Below are 17,310 nucleotides of genomic sequence, written 5' to 3' on the forward strand. Positions count from 1 at the left end.
ACTGTACTGTCATCTCTTCAGTTAAACTGCATTGCCATCTCTTCAGTTAAACTGTATTGCCATCTCTTCAGTTTAACTGTACTGTCATCTCTTCAGTTTAACTGTATTGCCATCTCTTCAGTTTAACTGTATTGCCATCTCTTCAGTTTAACTGTATTGCCATCTCTTCAGTTTAACTGTATTGCAATCTCTTCAGTTTAACTGTATTGCCATCTCTTCAGTTTAACTGTATTGCCATCTCGTCAGTTTAACTGTACTGCAATCTCGTCAGTTTAACTGTATTGCCATCTCTTCGGTTTAACTGTATTGCCATCTCTTCAGTTTAACTGTATTGCCATCTCTTCAGTTTAACTGTAGTGCCATCTCTTCGGTTTAACTGTATTGCCATCTCTTCAGTTTAACTGTATTGCCATCTCTTCAGTTTAACTGTATTGCCATCTCTTCAGTTTAACTGTAGTGCCATCTCTTCAGTTTAACTGTAGTGCCATCTCTTCAGTTTAACTGTATTGCCATCTCTTCAGTTTAACTGTATTGCCATCTCTTCAGTTTAACTGTATTACCATCTCTTCAGTTTAACTGTATTACCATCTCTTCAGTTTAACTGTATTACCATCTCTTCAGTTTAACTGTATTGCCATCTCTTCAGTTTAACTGTATTGCCATCTCTTCAGTTTAACTGTATTGCCATCTCTTCAGTTTAACTGTATTGCAATCTCTTCAATTTAACTGTATTGCAATCTCTTCAATTTAACTGTATTGCCATCTCTTCAGTTTAACTGTATTGCCATCTCTTCAGTTTAATTGTATTGCCATCTCTTCAGTTTAACTGTATTGCCATCTCTTCAGTTTAACTGTATTGCCATCTCTTCAATTTAACTGTATTCCCATCTCTTCAGTTTAACTGTATTCCCATCTCTTCAGTTTAACTGTATTGCCATCTCTTCAATTTAACTGTATTTCCATCTCTTCAGTTTAACTGTATTGCCATCTCTTCAGTTTAACTGTATTGCCATCTCTTCAATTTAACTGTATTGCCATCTCTTCAGTTTAACTGTATTGCCATCTCTTCAGTTTAACTGTATTGCGATCTCTTCAGTTCAACTGTATTGCGATCTCTTCAGTTCAACTGTATTGCCATCTCTTCAGTTTAACTGTAGTGCACATAGATAATGGTGATTATGTAGAAAAATTAAGTCAGATTGAAAATTCTGTTTTGGACCCTATCCAAGAGGGAGAGAGAGGCTGTATTGAAGCCAAGACTACTATTTCTCCATTACATGTCTCTTTCTCTCTACTCTTCCCTTTCCCCCTTCCTTCCTCCTTTCCTTCCTCCTTTCCTCAAAAATGTGACCAGACGTTGTAACCAATCAGAACAGAGAACAGTTCTGGTGGGAAAGACAAAAAGAGAGATACAAAAAGTGTTGGAAGCAAAAAAAAGATGGAGACGCGAGTGGTTCCAGAGTCAGGGGACATAAATGAAAATCACAAACTTTCTATAACCCGATACCAGTTGTACGCTGAAATGAATATAAAACCGTTTCGTTTGGAAGTTCCTTTGTTTCTTTATTATTATTCCCAGGTCGGTTTCTACTCCCGTCTTATTAATTTTGACGACTCCCCAAAAGGGGGACCCACCGAAATGGTGACCTACCCAACAAGAATTATATTATGGTAACCGCCATAGATCAATAAATTCTGGAATTCAGAAAAGGTCGCTCTTTTTAACGGTACTGTTGTGGTATTAATAAGTGCGGATGGTTAGGGATTAAACGAGGATGCAAGGAGACTGAAATGAAACACATAAATTTTTTTTCTGGAATCCAGTAAAACCGAAGAGACCAGAAAAAAGATATACTATAACATATTTAAAAGGTCAATTAGGGAGAGAAAAATTATGTTCGCGACTTCTTTACTAACTCAATGCTTCAGAGGTAAAGGTGAACTTTAATGGAATATTAGAATATCTACATATCTCATATAGAGATCAAGTGTTAACACCAGGAAAAGGGGCTCTTGATTTTTTAGAATTTCAACTGAAGTAAAATGAAACACGTATTTACAACACGACACAATATGTTCTTTTTTTCCCTTTTCTGGCCAGATAGCAATCCTTTGTTTTTAGCTACAATCTACTGTTGTATACTTGGCCTTTTGGCCAAGATCAAAGTGTAGTATCTAGAGGGGACCCCCCCCCACATAGAGACTGTCCCGCAAGAACTGCGGTTCCTTTACAAACCAAAGTGGAACGGGCAGTCTATCAACTAGACGAGGTTGGGAGGGTCCTACTAACCACTGCTTGTATTTTTTCTTCCCCCACCCTCGACACAAATGAATTATTGTATTACCGTTATTGTTATCTTTTCTGTTTTTACACGCTAATAAAAAATGTTTTAAAAATTGGATGCAAAGTAGGACGTCCCCAAGTACAAAAGGGCGAATGCGGTATTATGGTGGAAGAAGATTCTATCTAAAAAAAACTTTTGTTTAGTTCTAGAGTGACAAGGATGACCAACGACCCCCATTTTCTCCCTTTTGAGTTGGCCTTGTGCCTAAGTTTTTTGTCCATGTTTATTTTTGCCTGAATAAAAAATTTAATATATTAAAGTGTAGTATCTGTTCTTCAGAGGCAGCACTTCCATTTCTTGTTCTCTTTCGGTGAAGAGGCAGTCCTTCACGACTGAGACAATTTTTTTTATTTTTGTACCTTTTCTTCCACGTTAAAAAACGACCCCAGTGTTTAACTCTGTCCCATGGGGAGGCATTGTAAATAGGTACAGTCCACTGTTGTATTATAGTAATGCTCTTTGAAACCAACAGGTCGGCCGGCTCGCTTTCAAAAGGGTGGGAGGAGGAGACACGGCGTGCTTGTCAAGCATTCCTTTCAAATTATGTTGTTTTTTTTTACCTGTTTTCTTTTCCTCCCCCTCTCCCTTCAATCTTGATGCCTATGCATGTATTCCATTCTGTGATGTCATGCTAACGGCTTGAATGCTGACACAACATTAACTCGGCGTGTGAGTCGTCAATATGTGTACGTATTTAAATGACAGAGCTGGCGATTATATTATACGATAATGTTTATTTTAGAATTCTTTTCCCTGAATGTCTAACCTGATTTGTATTTTTATGTTATCATTCATAAAACCTGACCTTTAATCCTCAACTGTAATCCTAACTCCAGGTTGGCAACTTCTGCATAAAAAATAATAAAACTACTTGATCAATTTACATCATTTTTGGAATATGATATTTTCGTTTCATCACATGTACAAATTTTTCTTTCTTCCTTTCTTTTTAGTGGCCCTGTCGGTGGGGCATTAGAATACGCCGACTGCCCCCCTGCAGAGGGTAAAAGTCCCTCAATGGGGGTCCTGGATATGACCTTAAACTATATCCAGTGGTGAGGCCCCAGCTTGTGGGCTTTGGGAAGTGTGGAGTCACCCTTTAATTACCATTGCTCCCAGGTTCACTCTGACCCGGAGTGGTAGTACCTGTTACGGTCCCAACTATGGGTTGATTAGAAACCGATGTGAAAACAACAAATATATTCTATTAAAAAGATTTTTCTTCAAAATCTTTGGATTCGGCATTAAATAACCCGAAAAGGGTGGATATGCTGTAAAACAAAAACAACCAACCAATCCTTTCTTTTTAGGGAGAATTTGGGACCAATTTGGACCAATTAGTTTGTAAAATTGTCAGAGCTGATGCTATAATTATTTGGAAGTAAGTCTGTACCGAAACCTCAGAAAATTAGGTCCACATGTTGACACCAATAACCAAAGGCTAAAGGCAGATTCTGTTTGTGTGCCAGGAAAGAGGTTTGGGCGTTTTGAGTGACATAAGTTTTGTAGGTAACTTGGACTTCTTGCCAGCCAACTTGTATTTAACCTGCCTCCCATTGCGGGAATACTAGGCCAGCGCACAAGTTACAATGTACTCTGGCGCTGTAAAGAATTGCCTGAGTAGTCCCATTGGAGGTGCCTCAGGCGATTGGCCATAAACCAATCCCTCTTCAAACAGAGAAAGTAACGCCCATGATAATGGACTTCCTAGGACTATCCATAGAAAATACCTCAGCCCGACAGAAGATGGCTAGAAAAGAAGCCGTGGCCATTATGGACTATAGACAACAAAATAAAAAGCGGTAAAAAAAATAAATAAATAAATATGCACCAAATAAATATTATCAAAGGCAAGATAAGTTACTCTTCTTCCTAGCTGGATAATTGTTTATATTTTAACATACTTTAAAGCATTTTAGTTTGAAAAACAAGTAGTATCGAGTGTTATGTTAAAACAGGGGAAAAAATAGCAGACACGAGACAGTCATATATGGAGTCTTGATAATCGTTCAAGAATCAAAAATTAAACAAAATACTGGTAGAGACCTACCCAATAAATGTCATAGGAATATTTATTCGTTAAATATTTGCTTAGTTTTTTTTTTTTTTTAAGATTTTTTTATCTACAATACAAACCTCAATAACTTAACCTCTTTCAAACTGATCATTGAAGATGTATCCACAACTGATAAGCACAAATGTAATTCTTTATGTAACAACTAAGAGAAGGCGAGTGGCTCTAGGATAAATCGTTTCTGATTGGTTGAATCCTGACAAAATGGAAATTAGGCATTTGCTCCGATCAGTTATCAAGCATTCAAATCAGTATTTTAGATGTCATTCTGCAACGCTGCGCTAAATACCCACATCGGGAAAGCAGCAACAGCTATGGCCCGCCTGACCAAGAGAGCATGGAGTAACAATATGCTGACCATAAACACAAAGATGAGGATATATCAAGCCTGTGTCCTCAGCATCTTACTCTATTGCAGTGAGACATGGACCCTCTACAAGCATCAAGAGCGTAGACTAAATGCCTTCCATCTGCGTAATCTAAGAAAGATCTTAGGAATTACATGGCAGAATAAAGATGAGGATATATCAAGCCTGTGTCCTCAGCATCTTACTCTATTGCAGTGAGACATGGACCCTCTACAAGCATCGAGAGCGCAGACTAAATGCCTTCCATCTGCGTAATCTAAGAAAGATCTTAGGAATTACATGGCAGGATAAAGATGAGGATATATCAAGCCTGTGTCCTCAGCATCTTACTCTATTGCAGTGAGACATGGACCATGTACAAGCATCGAGAGCGCAGACTAAATGCCTTCCATCTGTGTAATCTAAGAAAGACCTTAGGAATTACATGGCAGGATAAAGATGAGGATATATCAAGCCTGTGTCCTCAGCATCTTACTCTATTGCAGTGAAACATGGACCCTCTACAAGCATCGAGAGCGCAGACTAAATGCCTTCCATCTGTGTAATCTAAGAAAGATCTTAGGAATTACATAGCAGGACAGCGTTCCGAACAAAGACGTTCTTCCCAAAGCAAATCTTTGCCCTCCTCTCCCAGAGACGTCAGCACTGGCTAGGGCACATCATTTGAATGCAGGATGGCCGAATCCCCAAAGACATCCTGTATGGTTAGCTCTTAGCCGGCAGCAGACCAACCGGTAAACCATTCTTCAGATTTAAGGATGTGTGCAAAATGGAATTAAAACCTGGCAACATCAACCCTGTTGACCTTGAATCCTATGCTGCAGATCGTGACTCCTGGAAGGTCAAAGTCAAAAAATGTGTCCGGCTGAGCGAGGAGAGAATTATTTTTTAGTTTTATGCTGGACATACAAACATACACATAGATAACTACCTTTTGCATATGATTTTTGTTAATTTTAACGATTATGAAATTCGATATAAATTGTCTCCTCCTACGAAATCGGGTAGGTAGTATCAATTAGATCTGAATGATTTGTTTTAACATATTAAAATAAAATATTTATGAGATAAATTTGAAAGTCAAATTACAATGCAATATTATGAAAAATAAACAAATATTTGTTTGTTTAAAATTAATATTTCAGACTTATACTCCTTCTTCAGAATTTATACATTTTTTTCTTATTTTTTTTCTTCAACTTAGCATCATGGCAAGATGAAAATATATATATATATATATATATATATATATATATATATATATATATATATATATATATATATATATATATATATATGACTGAGCGAGGAGAGAAGAGATGAACAGTGGGAGGAGAAGGGAGGCAGGCGCAAAAGGACAGCATCAGCAGCAGCATCGGCAGAGCATGACAGAGGGTATCCCTGTGGGAAGTGCAATAATATCTATCACTCCCACATCGGTCTGCTCTGTCACAGCAATAGTTGCCACCACTCAGGACAATCTTCAGACGCGATTCTCCATCGTCTATCTAGACGGAAGGACGCCAACAACAATTCTGCAACTGCTGCTGATGATGATGGACTACTACTGCTACAAAGTCATACAGATTTTTATTCATTTCATCCATTATTTTCAATCCTCTTCATATTCATCAGCAAACAGTAAGGGTCGCGGCTAGTAGAATGCGACAATAAAAAAATCCGTATAGACATTAAAAATAGTTTCATGTCGTTGTTTCTCATATATTACTAGCCTGGGTGCCTGGCGTTGCCCAGGTGTGTGGAGGTGTGTGTTGAGCAAAAAAAAGAAAAAAAGTTGTAGTAGGAAGGCAGGCTTGAAGGAAAAGAACATGAAAAAAAATGTGATGTCTTTGCCGTTGCATCCATCACAAAACCGGAAGTGGCGAAGGTCGAAATTAAGGTTAGTCAATTGAAAAGAGATGACTTGCAAAAATATCAGCGGAAAAAGCGATCCCTCCTTGTACAAAACTGCCCCGTGGAGGGTGAAGGAATTAATGCTTTTGTCCAATTTTTCGATATTTGTCGTTCGACAGTTCGAGGTTTAAAACAATACCGGTTTTGTTATGTTCCGACACATCTGTCAAAAGTGTTTAGCAGACAGACAAACACACACACACACAAACGTTTTCCGTTTATATTATAGATTCAATGAAGAATAATTTCCATTTTAAAATCCAGTTAGTATTTCGCATATAAACTTGAGAAAAGAACACTTGAAATGTGTCAGCATGTAACGTTGCCTGGAAAACAACACGTTGTAGCCTCAGTCGCAAAGTGGACAAAGAATAGAAAAGAATTTCAACTTGCTTTTTCTTCATAACAACAACATTTATCATTGTTATGGCCGTGCCGTCATCCATGTGATCGCTTTCTCGAACATCATCTACGGCTCTCGCGTGATCTCGAACGTTCTTTCCATCTGTAACGTGATCTACTTTTTAAACTCTTTATTTTTTTCTATCAGTGACGTCATTTCGCATGCATTTGCATACGCGTAACCACGCTATGTTACAAACATTATTCGAAAAGCAAAATCAGAACAAGATAGCGACCGAATTTGACCTGGTGTCGTGTGTTTTCGCTTATCGTAATGTTAATACATTTCTAGCGTGCTTTTTCCAAGTTTATATGCGTAATATTGAATGGATTTTAAATTGAAACGATTCCACACTTATTATTATATAAGAAAAACAACGGCGACATAAAACCATTTTTAATGCCTATGCAAAATTATTCTTGCATTCTGCTTTGGATGCAACCTTTAGCATTTGCCTCATCCAACTACCAATCCAGCTATCTCATTATCCTCGAAGGGCTTTTGGCATTGATAAGTTATGATTCATTAGTAAAATAAAAAAACAAAAAAAAGTCAGCTGGTTACGGAAATTCATAACCGTGTCCTTTAACTAGAAAATAAAAAAACTTGAGTTATCGTTCTTTAGTAAATTTGTCGACTGTATCTTTCCGGTCGATTTTTTTTTTTATTTCGGTGTTTCAGGTGATGATGAAAATTGTTATCACTTCTTCTTCTCCTTCTTAATATTATTTCTATTGGCTCACAAAGAGCTTTTACACGGGTCATCAAAGATTCCTCCTTGAGAACAACCTGTCGTGTTTCCTGGAAGGTGAGTGCCAAAACGTCTCATCAGATTGCCAGTACTCTCCACCTCTTTCGATAACATTTTCAAATAAATTTGCATTATCGCAACAGCCTCTTAATATTGATTTCTCGCTGGCAGCGGCCATTGGTCTCTACTGGAACTTGAGTGGCAATAAGCCTCCCCAAGGTTCCAGTTCTCTTTGCACTTATCCAACACAGATTTGGTCTTTCCATCCTCCTTGACCCTTCTCGACTATTTGGCATCACTCTTTTTTTTTAGGGTGGGGGCGGTGATGAGGCAATGAGAGGAGATTGGGGAGGGGATAGAGAACTTGTAGATATGCAGCTTCAATGTTCTTGGCTCCATGTAACGCTTCTTATTTATTTATTAATTTATTTATTTTTTTTTTTTTCAAGTAAAGGTTAGTCGGTTTAGGAGTAATGCTGAAACTCATTTCACTCTAAATAATTTACGTGACTTAAACAGAAATATCACCTGGTGCATTACCATTACGGAACAACTTTTTTTGGTTTCATGTGGAAGAGAGCAGAACAGGGGGAGACAATTTCAGATCCGGGGCAATCGAAAATGTCTTTTCTTAAAGTTGTTAAATTTTCTTAAAACCGTTTTCTTAAAACAAACGGAAAAGGGTGCTTATTAAGATAGAGTCGACAGAATATTTTTTTGTTTGTTTAATATGCCGTTTGAAGCAAAAAAACAATATTACGTACTTAAACGTCATGTTGAAAATAGTAATATATCCAAAAATTACGAAAATTCATCGCAGTAGAAACTTATTTATAGTTAAAAGTAATTTTACGGAAAATTGGGGAAAATTGAATTTTTCTTAGATGTTATAAAATAGTCAGTAAAAAAATTCACACACAGGGGAAATAACTCGGAACGTATATTTTAGATTACCGTAATGGCTTCTGACATTTGTAGCCTATAGCGATATTTTCTTTACTAAAAACACAATAACAGTTGTTCTATTCGATGAATTTTCGTAATTTTTTAATATATTACTATTTTCGACATGATGAGTAAGTACGTAATATTGTTTTTGCTTAAAACGACATATTTAAAAAAAAAAAATCCATCTGTCAACTCTATATTGACAAGCACTCAAAAAAGCACACGCATTCCAATAATGACTGTTCAAAACTATTTATAAATTTTAAAAGTAATACATTGTCGTAACTTTCATTCATTTCAAAAGTTTGGTGTAAAAAAAAAACTATAAAAATTTCTATTTCATTTTAATTCAATAAATGTTCAGCTAATGAATATTTAATTTTTGTGTTATTGTACTGTTGCTTTTGACGTTTTCGATTGTCTCGGTTCTGAAATTGTCTCCTCCTGTTTTTCGCTCTTCAATATGAAACCAAAAAAGTTGTCCCGTGACGATAATGCACTAATACTGAAATTTACTACCCACGAACATTCCTTCGTCACCTAATGTAAATTGATAAAGTAACTAAACTTTTAAAACTTTTGGCCAAGTACATTTCCATGATGCAGACATTTCTTTTTTTTTTCTTTTTTTTTTTAATGTACCGTTATTTTCGCCCCAAACCAAGCACAGTGACACTTTGTTGCTAGGGATCACTATTTTGTACCAAATTTTCAGGGATACTATATAGGGAGTTGGGCAGCGAGATATCTGCTCACATTACACTTGAACTTCTGTATGTCCGTACAGTTAGGAAAGCGGGGACGGGGACCTGTAAGAAGATTCCAAAGTCTGGCAGTTCAAAAGAAGAAACTATTCGAGCAGAAGGTTTCCCGGCATTTAAGAATCCCTACTATGAAGGGGTGGGATTTTGCTGCTTGTCAGGTCAGTCGGGGATATGTACATCGAAAGGGTACAAATAGGTAAATTTTTATGACGTGCCCTAGCGTAGTATAAACACACCCCATGTTAAGAACGGCTTCCGGAATACCCCCCAAACTTCCCCATGTTAAGAATGGCTTTCGAGGCTGGGGATGTTTATTCCGAAAGCCGTTCTTAACATGGGGAGGTTGGGGTGTTTATAATACGCTGAAGCACGTCGTAAAAATTTACCCAAATGTTTTGAACTCGTCCAAGAGCATCTTCCATTAAAATACATACAAAACAGGCACAGAGATGTAACATTTCGACGATGGGACAGAGGTTGAAGTTTGGTTGCTAGTGTGGGGCCTGTTAGGTTGGTGACTTTTTTTTTTTTTTTTTTTTTTTTGAACCCTGTCTAAAAGCGGAAGACTAGTGGCAGATGCACTAGTCCAGACGTGGCAACAATACTCCATGCATGGGCAAATGGTGGCCTTGTAGAGGTACAGGATATTCTCAGGTGCGAGTAACCTTCTAGCACGGTAGAGAGAGCCTACCTTCTTCGCAGCAGCTCTGGCAATGTCCTCAATGTATTTGTTCCAGTTTATGTTGCCCGTGAATGTTAAGCTGAAGAGTTTGAACAAAGTACTTTCAGGTAGTGCAAAGTTTCCCAACCTTTTTTTCGTTCCCTCCCCTGCCTAGAACATTCGGATACCTACTACCACCCCCTCCCTACATACATTCTTACATAATAATGTTTGTAGTAGTTGTAGAACATAATTCAAGTGAAAATAAATGATTGAATATTCATAATAGTTTATTCAACAAAATTCTGCATTGTCGATCAAATGGGAGCAATAACAGCTATAAATCAAATGGGTCAATTAATATATCAAACCATTACTAATACAATAATCAATAAAAATTAGAATAATAATCGCAGGAATCATCGATCAATTTGCAAATTGTTCTTGATGATCAGCAACAAGTTTTGGAATTTTTGGTTTCATATTTGATAAAAAATTTTTAAAAAGTCGACACTTCTGTATGACAGTTACATATTAGCATCAGGGACGAGTTATCGACCCCTGTTCTTCGAAAGAGAAACGCCGTCTAGCGGCCATTATGTGAACCTCAAATATAAACAAGTGTATCCAAAATATAAGGTACTCATTCAGAGACTGATCCGTGCTGAAATAACAACGTTATTATTTAAAAAGACATTCTTAACATGGGGAGGGGGAGGGTGTTTTGTACCTATTCTGTACTTAATCTTACAATTGAATAAAAAGAAAAACATATAATAAAACTTTAATTAAACTTGAAAATACGATTTAAAAAATAGCGCAGATCACTCTCTGCATTAGCACCAAATATTATTCTAATGTATTGATGGATATTTTTTTTTCAAAAAAATGATGTTTTTTTCAGTGATTCTCATAACGGAAAATAAGAGAATAAATACGATAAAAACATGAAACAGATTGTTTTTAGAATTTGGGGGGGGGGTTACCGTTTGTATAAAAATGTATCAAAATATAATTTTAAAAAACATGAAACATTCATAGAGGTTTAAGAATATTGTTTTGCTTTTTGTTTTGCATTTGTACAGAAAGATTGTATAAAAATGTATCAAAATATCATTTTAGTTTGCACGAACTTTTAGAAAAGGAAGAGTTATCGACTCCTGTTCTTTGGCTGACAAGTGACATCTGTCGGCGGTTCTTGAAACTAAAATACAAACATTCGTCTCGTGTCACCTTCATGCAGAAGTGCCAAAAAGTCTTAGATCACCATGCTTCGCTACATTCATTCGGTTTCTATTCCCAGGACACATCGATAGATGAGAAAAACTTGTTGAAAATGTGAATCAGAAATCAATCAAATTCAGGAAACACTTAAGAAACTTTGACAGCATTACAGGGTATTGATTCCTGAATTCATTTTTCCAATTAAAAATAAGTGTGATGCAATCAATTTCCACATTAATTGCGAATATATCAAAGAAAATAGGTTGAGAAACACCTAGTAATTTTACTAGAAGCTCTCAATTTTTTTTCCACGTCCCCTCTAAAGGATCTGTAGCAGAAACAAATAGAACTCTTTTCTTGTGCGTCAGTGCCTCCCCTGACTGTGCGATATGGCACATACTGACCAATCAGAGGCATAGCGCAAGGATCTTCCTTACCCCCTTAAGGAACTATAGCTGCTTCCGTCCCGGACAAGAAAAACTCTTTCCTTTTTCCAGCGAGAGGTCAAAGAGAGCCGGACCTGTTTCCTCACTCTCTCTCTCTCTCTCTTTCTCTCTCTCTCTCTCTCTCTCTCTCTCTCTCTCTCTCTGCCTACATCGATATCGACGGTCCCCACTTGGGAATAACTACCGGGCAAAGGCAGACGAGTTCTACCCCAGCTATATCCTAATGGCATCTTACCCTGACTTGCTTCAATAAACCTTTTCCTTGCAAGTTTTACGAAGTCGTTTGTTCGTTTATTCAGTAGCTTGTGTTGAAATATTTATTTTATTAGGGAGTGCCCGGATAGCATTAACAGACCACCCTAAAGATCTCAGAGGCGTCCTATATGATAAATTTCGTCATTGCCGACCTGGAATCTCGTAATGTCCTCCTGGTGGGTGATACGGACCCCGTTGTGAAACCCTGAGGTAGTCTATCGTTAGCCAAGGCAATCAGTGGTTTACCATACATTTACGGCCTCGTTTTATTTACACTACAGACTGGAGGTCTCTCCTATTCACTGCGGGTGGACTAGCTCAGCCGAAGTTTGATCTAAAATTTAAAATTTACAAAATATAAGCTGTATGAGTCCATTAAGGAGTCATCGTGACCATTACAATAGAAAAAAAAAATGGTTCCCATAAACCTTTTGTCTCCGTGCTTCGAGACTCGGTTTCGTCATGGAAAATCTTAAATCACGTGATTAGGGCGTAAGGACGAGAAAAATTAACGCAAGTAGAATAGTAAAATTAAAAGTACATGTAAAATTATTCAAAATTGTGAAAAACTTGTTGAAAATGTGAATCAGAAATCAATCAAATTCAGGAAACACTTAAGAAACTTTGACAGCATTACAGGGTATTGATTCCTGAATTCATTTTTCTAATTAAAAATAAGTGTGATGCAATCAATTTCCACATTAATTGCGAATATATCAAAGAAAATAGGTTGAGAAACACCTAGTAATTTTACTAGAAGCTCTCAATTTTTTTTCCACGTCCCCTCTAAAGGATCTGTAGCAGAAACAAATAGAACTCTTTTCTTGTGCGTCAGTGCCTCCCCTGACTGTGCGATATGGCACATACTGACCAATCAGAGGCATAGCGCAAGGATCTTCCTTACCCCCTTAAGGAACTATAACTGCTTCCGTCCCGGACAAGAAAAACTCTTTCCTTTTTCCAGCGAGAGGTCAAAGAGAGCGGACCTGTTTCCTCTCTCTCTCTCTCTCTCTCTCTCTCTCTCTCTCTCTCTCTCTCTCTCTCTCTCTCTCTCTCTCTGCCTACATCGATATCGACGGTCCCCACTTGGGAATAACTACCGGGCAAAGGCAGACGAGTTCTACCTCAGCTATATCCTAATGGCATCTTACCCTGACTTGCTTCAATAAACCTTTTTCCTTGCAAGTTTTACGAAGTCGTTTGTTCGTTTATTCAGTAGCTTGTGTTGAAATATTTATTTTATTAGGGAGTGCCTGGATAGCATTAACAGACCACCCTAAAGATCTCAGGAGCGTCCTATATGATAAATTTCGTCATTGCCGACCTGGAATCTCGTAACGTCCTCCTGGTGGGTGATACGGACCCCATTGTGAAACCCTGAGGTAGTATATCGTTAGTCAAGGCAATCAGTGGTTGAGAAGTTTTCTTGTAATCATTAAAAGAAAGAAACTTAGACTTAGCAGCATTGAACGTTACCATACATTTACGGCCTCATTCCATTTACACTACAGACTGGATGTCTCTCCTATTCACTACGGGTGGACCAGCTCAGCCGAAGTTTGATCTAAAATTTAAAATTTACAAAATATAAGCTGTATGAGTCCATTAAGGAGTCATCGTGACCATTACAATAGAAAAAAAAAATGGTTCCCATAAACCTTTTGTCTCCGTGCTTCGAGACTCGGTTTCGTCATGGAAAATCTTAAATCACGTGATTAGGGCGTAAGACGAGAAAAATTAACGCAAACAGAATAGTAAAATTAAAAGTACATGTAAAATTATTCAAAATTGGGGGAAAAAATAAAAGCGAAACTGAAAATAGAACGAAAATTTGGCGCATTTTCAAATCGGCACTTATGGCGGCAATAAAAAATTAAGAACACATAGAAAAGTTTGTGTAATGTACCTACCACTCACGAAACGAATATGAAATATCCCCAAAATTACGTCATTTGATTTTTTTTTTTTTTTCAAGAAAATCAAGTTTTATGACTAAGCAAGTCATAGTGTTTTCGTCCGCCATGATCAAATCTGATGACAGAAAAAAGGGGAGGCAACTTTAATCGGAGAGAACTCTGTCTTATGTTAAAGTTTACTAGTAAAATCTCTAAAAATCGTAAGTTTTGAGTTTAAATGAAACTACTTGATCGATTTATATGATTTTTGGGTATTTTTTTTTTTTAGATTAGGTCCACCTCCACAATTTTCTTTTAAATGACACCTTGCATAGGTTTTCGACTATGCTGAATACGAAAATCGCATTGAAACTTCGCAGAAATAATTAGTTATCGAGATATAAAAACTTGTATTATGCATTGTATTCTTTGGCGACCATCTTTTTTTACAGTGTCAGTCATAGATGAGTAGATTTGTTTATGACGCGCGCACGAGCGTAAAAAAGATGGCCACCAAAGAATACAATACATAATACAACTTTTTATATCTCGATAACTACTTATTTCTGCAAAATTTCAATGCGATTTTCGTATTCAGCATAGTAAAAAAACTTATAAAGTCGTCCTTTAAAAGAAAATTGTGGAGGTGAACCTAATCTGAAAATTTACCACTTTTAATTGCCGTCATGAATGCGACTCTGAATAAGAACCGATTTGTTTTTAATAATTATTCAACACTTTAAAGATCAATTTGCAGTTTATTGTCAACTCAATATTCACCTTCAAAATGGTGACTTTAATAAGGTTTCGGGTCCGCTGAAAACGAATATCACATTTAAAACTGGGACAGGTAAGTAGTTTTTTGTGATATTGAAACTTTTATTATCCAATGTAATTCCTACTGTTTTCACTGGTTGTCATGTTAGTTCGCGCAAGCGCGCATTCAGTCACCTAAATACCTGTCTTCGTTGCGTTATTTAAGTTCGTGAAATTGGGAAAAGAAAGGAAAGCTCATCGTATATTATTGAAGAAGAAGAAGAAGAAGAAGAAGAAGAAGAAGAAGAAACAGCAGCAGCAGCAGCAATTTAACGTCAGTTTGTTTTGTTTACATAGTGATGAGGCAATTTCAATATTTCTTACCGATTCCGATTCTTTTAACATTTCAGAACTTGTGCAGTTGTGCACTAACGCGAAAGTACAACTTTTTTGATTTTCAGTTGGGACATTTGGAAAGTGCATAGCAGGGGCAGACAAATGCAATTTCATGACCCAATCGAACATTTCACAAAAATAAATGCGTGTTGTTTTTTTTTGGTTTTTGTTTTTTTAATAGATTTTAAACAATTCTAATAACACAGAATACAGTATTTTTAACCACAAATTAGATAAAAAAAAAATTTTGTAACAAAGCCAGAATTATGAAATTTTCTAATGCTTGTTTTTTGTTGTTTGTTTGTTTGTTTTTTGTGTAGTTGAGAAAGGAAAGTTTTTGTTATACATTTATTGAATTAAAATAAATATAAGAAATTTATAAACAAAAATAGTTTTCTTCCCCTGATGTACGCTTGTCTCCCCCTGCTGTGCACTCTCCAAATGTCCTAACTGAAAAACAAAAAAGTTGCACCTTTGCACTAGTGCAGGATTAGAGTTGTTGTTTTTCTGTTTTTTTTTTTTGTTTTTTTGTGCGTGTGTGTGTGTGTGTGTGTGTGTGTGTGTGTGTGTGTGTGTGTGTGTGTGTGTGTGTGTGTGTTTTCCGGAGTACATTTAAAAAAAAAAACATTATATGCATATATTTTAAAAAACGTAAAAAAAATTAATAAAAAAAAACACTTGGAGGAGAGGGGGTGATCTAAAGATCTATAATTTTAATTTAAAATCAATGAATATGTATCATTTTATAATTAATACCAGCATTGGAAAATTAAGTTTAAAATTAAAAAAAAAAAAAGAAAAAAAAAAAGAACTTTTCCGATTCCGATACTTCAAAAAGTTCCAATTTTCGATTTCAATTAATCGTCCCCAACACTAATTTTCCATCATATCAATCAGGGCTGTGGAGTCGGAGGGAGTCAGGGATTCTGGAATGCTAAGAGTCGGAGAATCAACAAATAGTTTGCATATTGGACTTTAAAATGAAGAGTTGGAGTTGGATATATTTTTTAATGTTAGAAGTTGGAGGTTTTGATGGCGTGTAAAATATACTTATGGCAAGTAAGCTACACAGGAACGTTTGTTAGCCTGTCGAATTCTCTCGATGGAATAAAACACATAAGTTTCTGTGTAGCTTACTTGCCATAAATATATTTGTATACACACACACACACACACACACACACACACACACACATATATATATATATATATATATATATATATATATATATAAATAAAATTTGGATTTTACTTGTACAAATGGAAATTCTTTTAACTTTCTTGAAGTTTTACATTTGGATTTTACCTTCACTGGATTTTTTATCTTCCACCAGACTATTCATTCATGTGTAATCAATCACCTTTTTCTTTACCATATTCCCTCTGCTTAACTTTTTTTGCTTTCAAGTAAGATCTTTGACTTACTTGTTGTTTCATCAAATACTTCTGCATGCAAAATCCGATCCCGCATTTTGCTAATTCCTACTCTCTGATGAGAAGGAGAGTATTTCTTCAAAACTCCGCGGATTAAGGACTACCATTTATCTAGTGTTTCCTTTTCAGATTAAATATGTTTTAACTCATTTCAAAGTGTTTTTTAACATATTTTATTAACTGTTTGCTCACATATATATATATATATGATGATGATGATTGCAACGTCTTGTCAGACGAGTGCCACTTCCTCAGACATTTAAAATCCATGAGCCCAAATGTCTGAGGGAGTATCTATACAAATATCATGTTACAGAGTCTTAGCTTTGTACGACAGCTAAGTCTCTCTCTCGGTTCAAAATGTTGAGATCCAGCAACAAGCAAGAGCAAGATAGCCAGCAACAAATTAAACTGCAGACCAGCTTAATGCGGGTACTGGTCTCCCGCTTTATGGTTTTTTAAATCAGAGATTTGCTTCTCCTAGAAAGGTTGCCTTCACCACGGCTTACGGGAGCCCTCTCCACCCCAATACACACATACACACACACAAATACACACGGTGCTAGTTGGCCGTTGACCCAGAAAAAGAGTTCATTCGCCCTTTGGAAGGTCTTGTTTTTAATCCTTCAGGGAGACTAGCCGCCCTCCTCACCAAACAAGACTGGTGGGGGAATCA

At 36.6% G+C, this 17,310-nt stretch overlaps 1 protein-coding gene and 1 long non-coding RNA gene across 5 annotated transcripts in view; one reads left to right on the top strand and one right to left on the bottom strand.

The window, feature by feature from the left end:
* LOC145266539 (PDZ and LIM domain protein 1-like) overlaps window positions 1-17,310 on the bottom strand; it is a 200,352-nt gene that overhangs the window by 179,849 nt on the left and 3,193 nt on the right. The gene's annotated exons all lie outside the window — the stretch shown is intronic.
* Window positions 1-17,310, top strand: part of LOC145266541 (uncharacterized) — a 131,076-nt gene that overhangs the window by 31,391 nt on the left and 82,375 nt on the right. The window lies entirely within an intron of this gene.

The sequence above is a fragment of the Euprymna scolopes genome, chromosome 41 (genome assembly GCF_053919585.1).
Source record: "Euprymna scolopes isolate OS-2025 chromosome 41, ASM5391958v1, whole genome shotgun sequence".
Lineage (NCBI taxonomy): Eukaryota > Metazoa > Mollusca > Cephalopoda > Sepiida > Sepiolidae > Euprymna > Euprymna scolopes.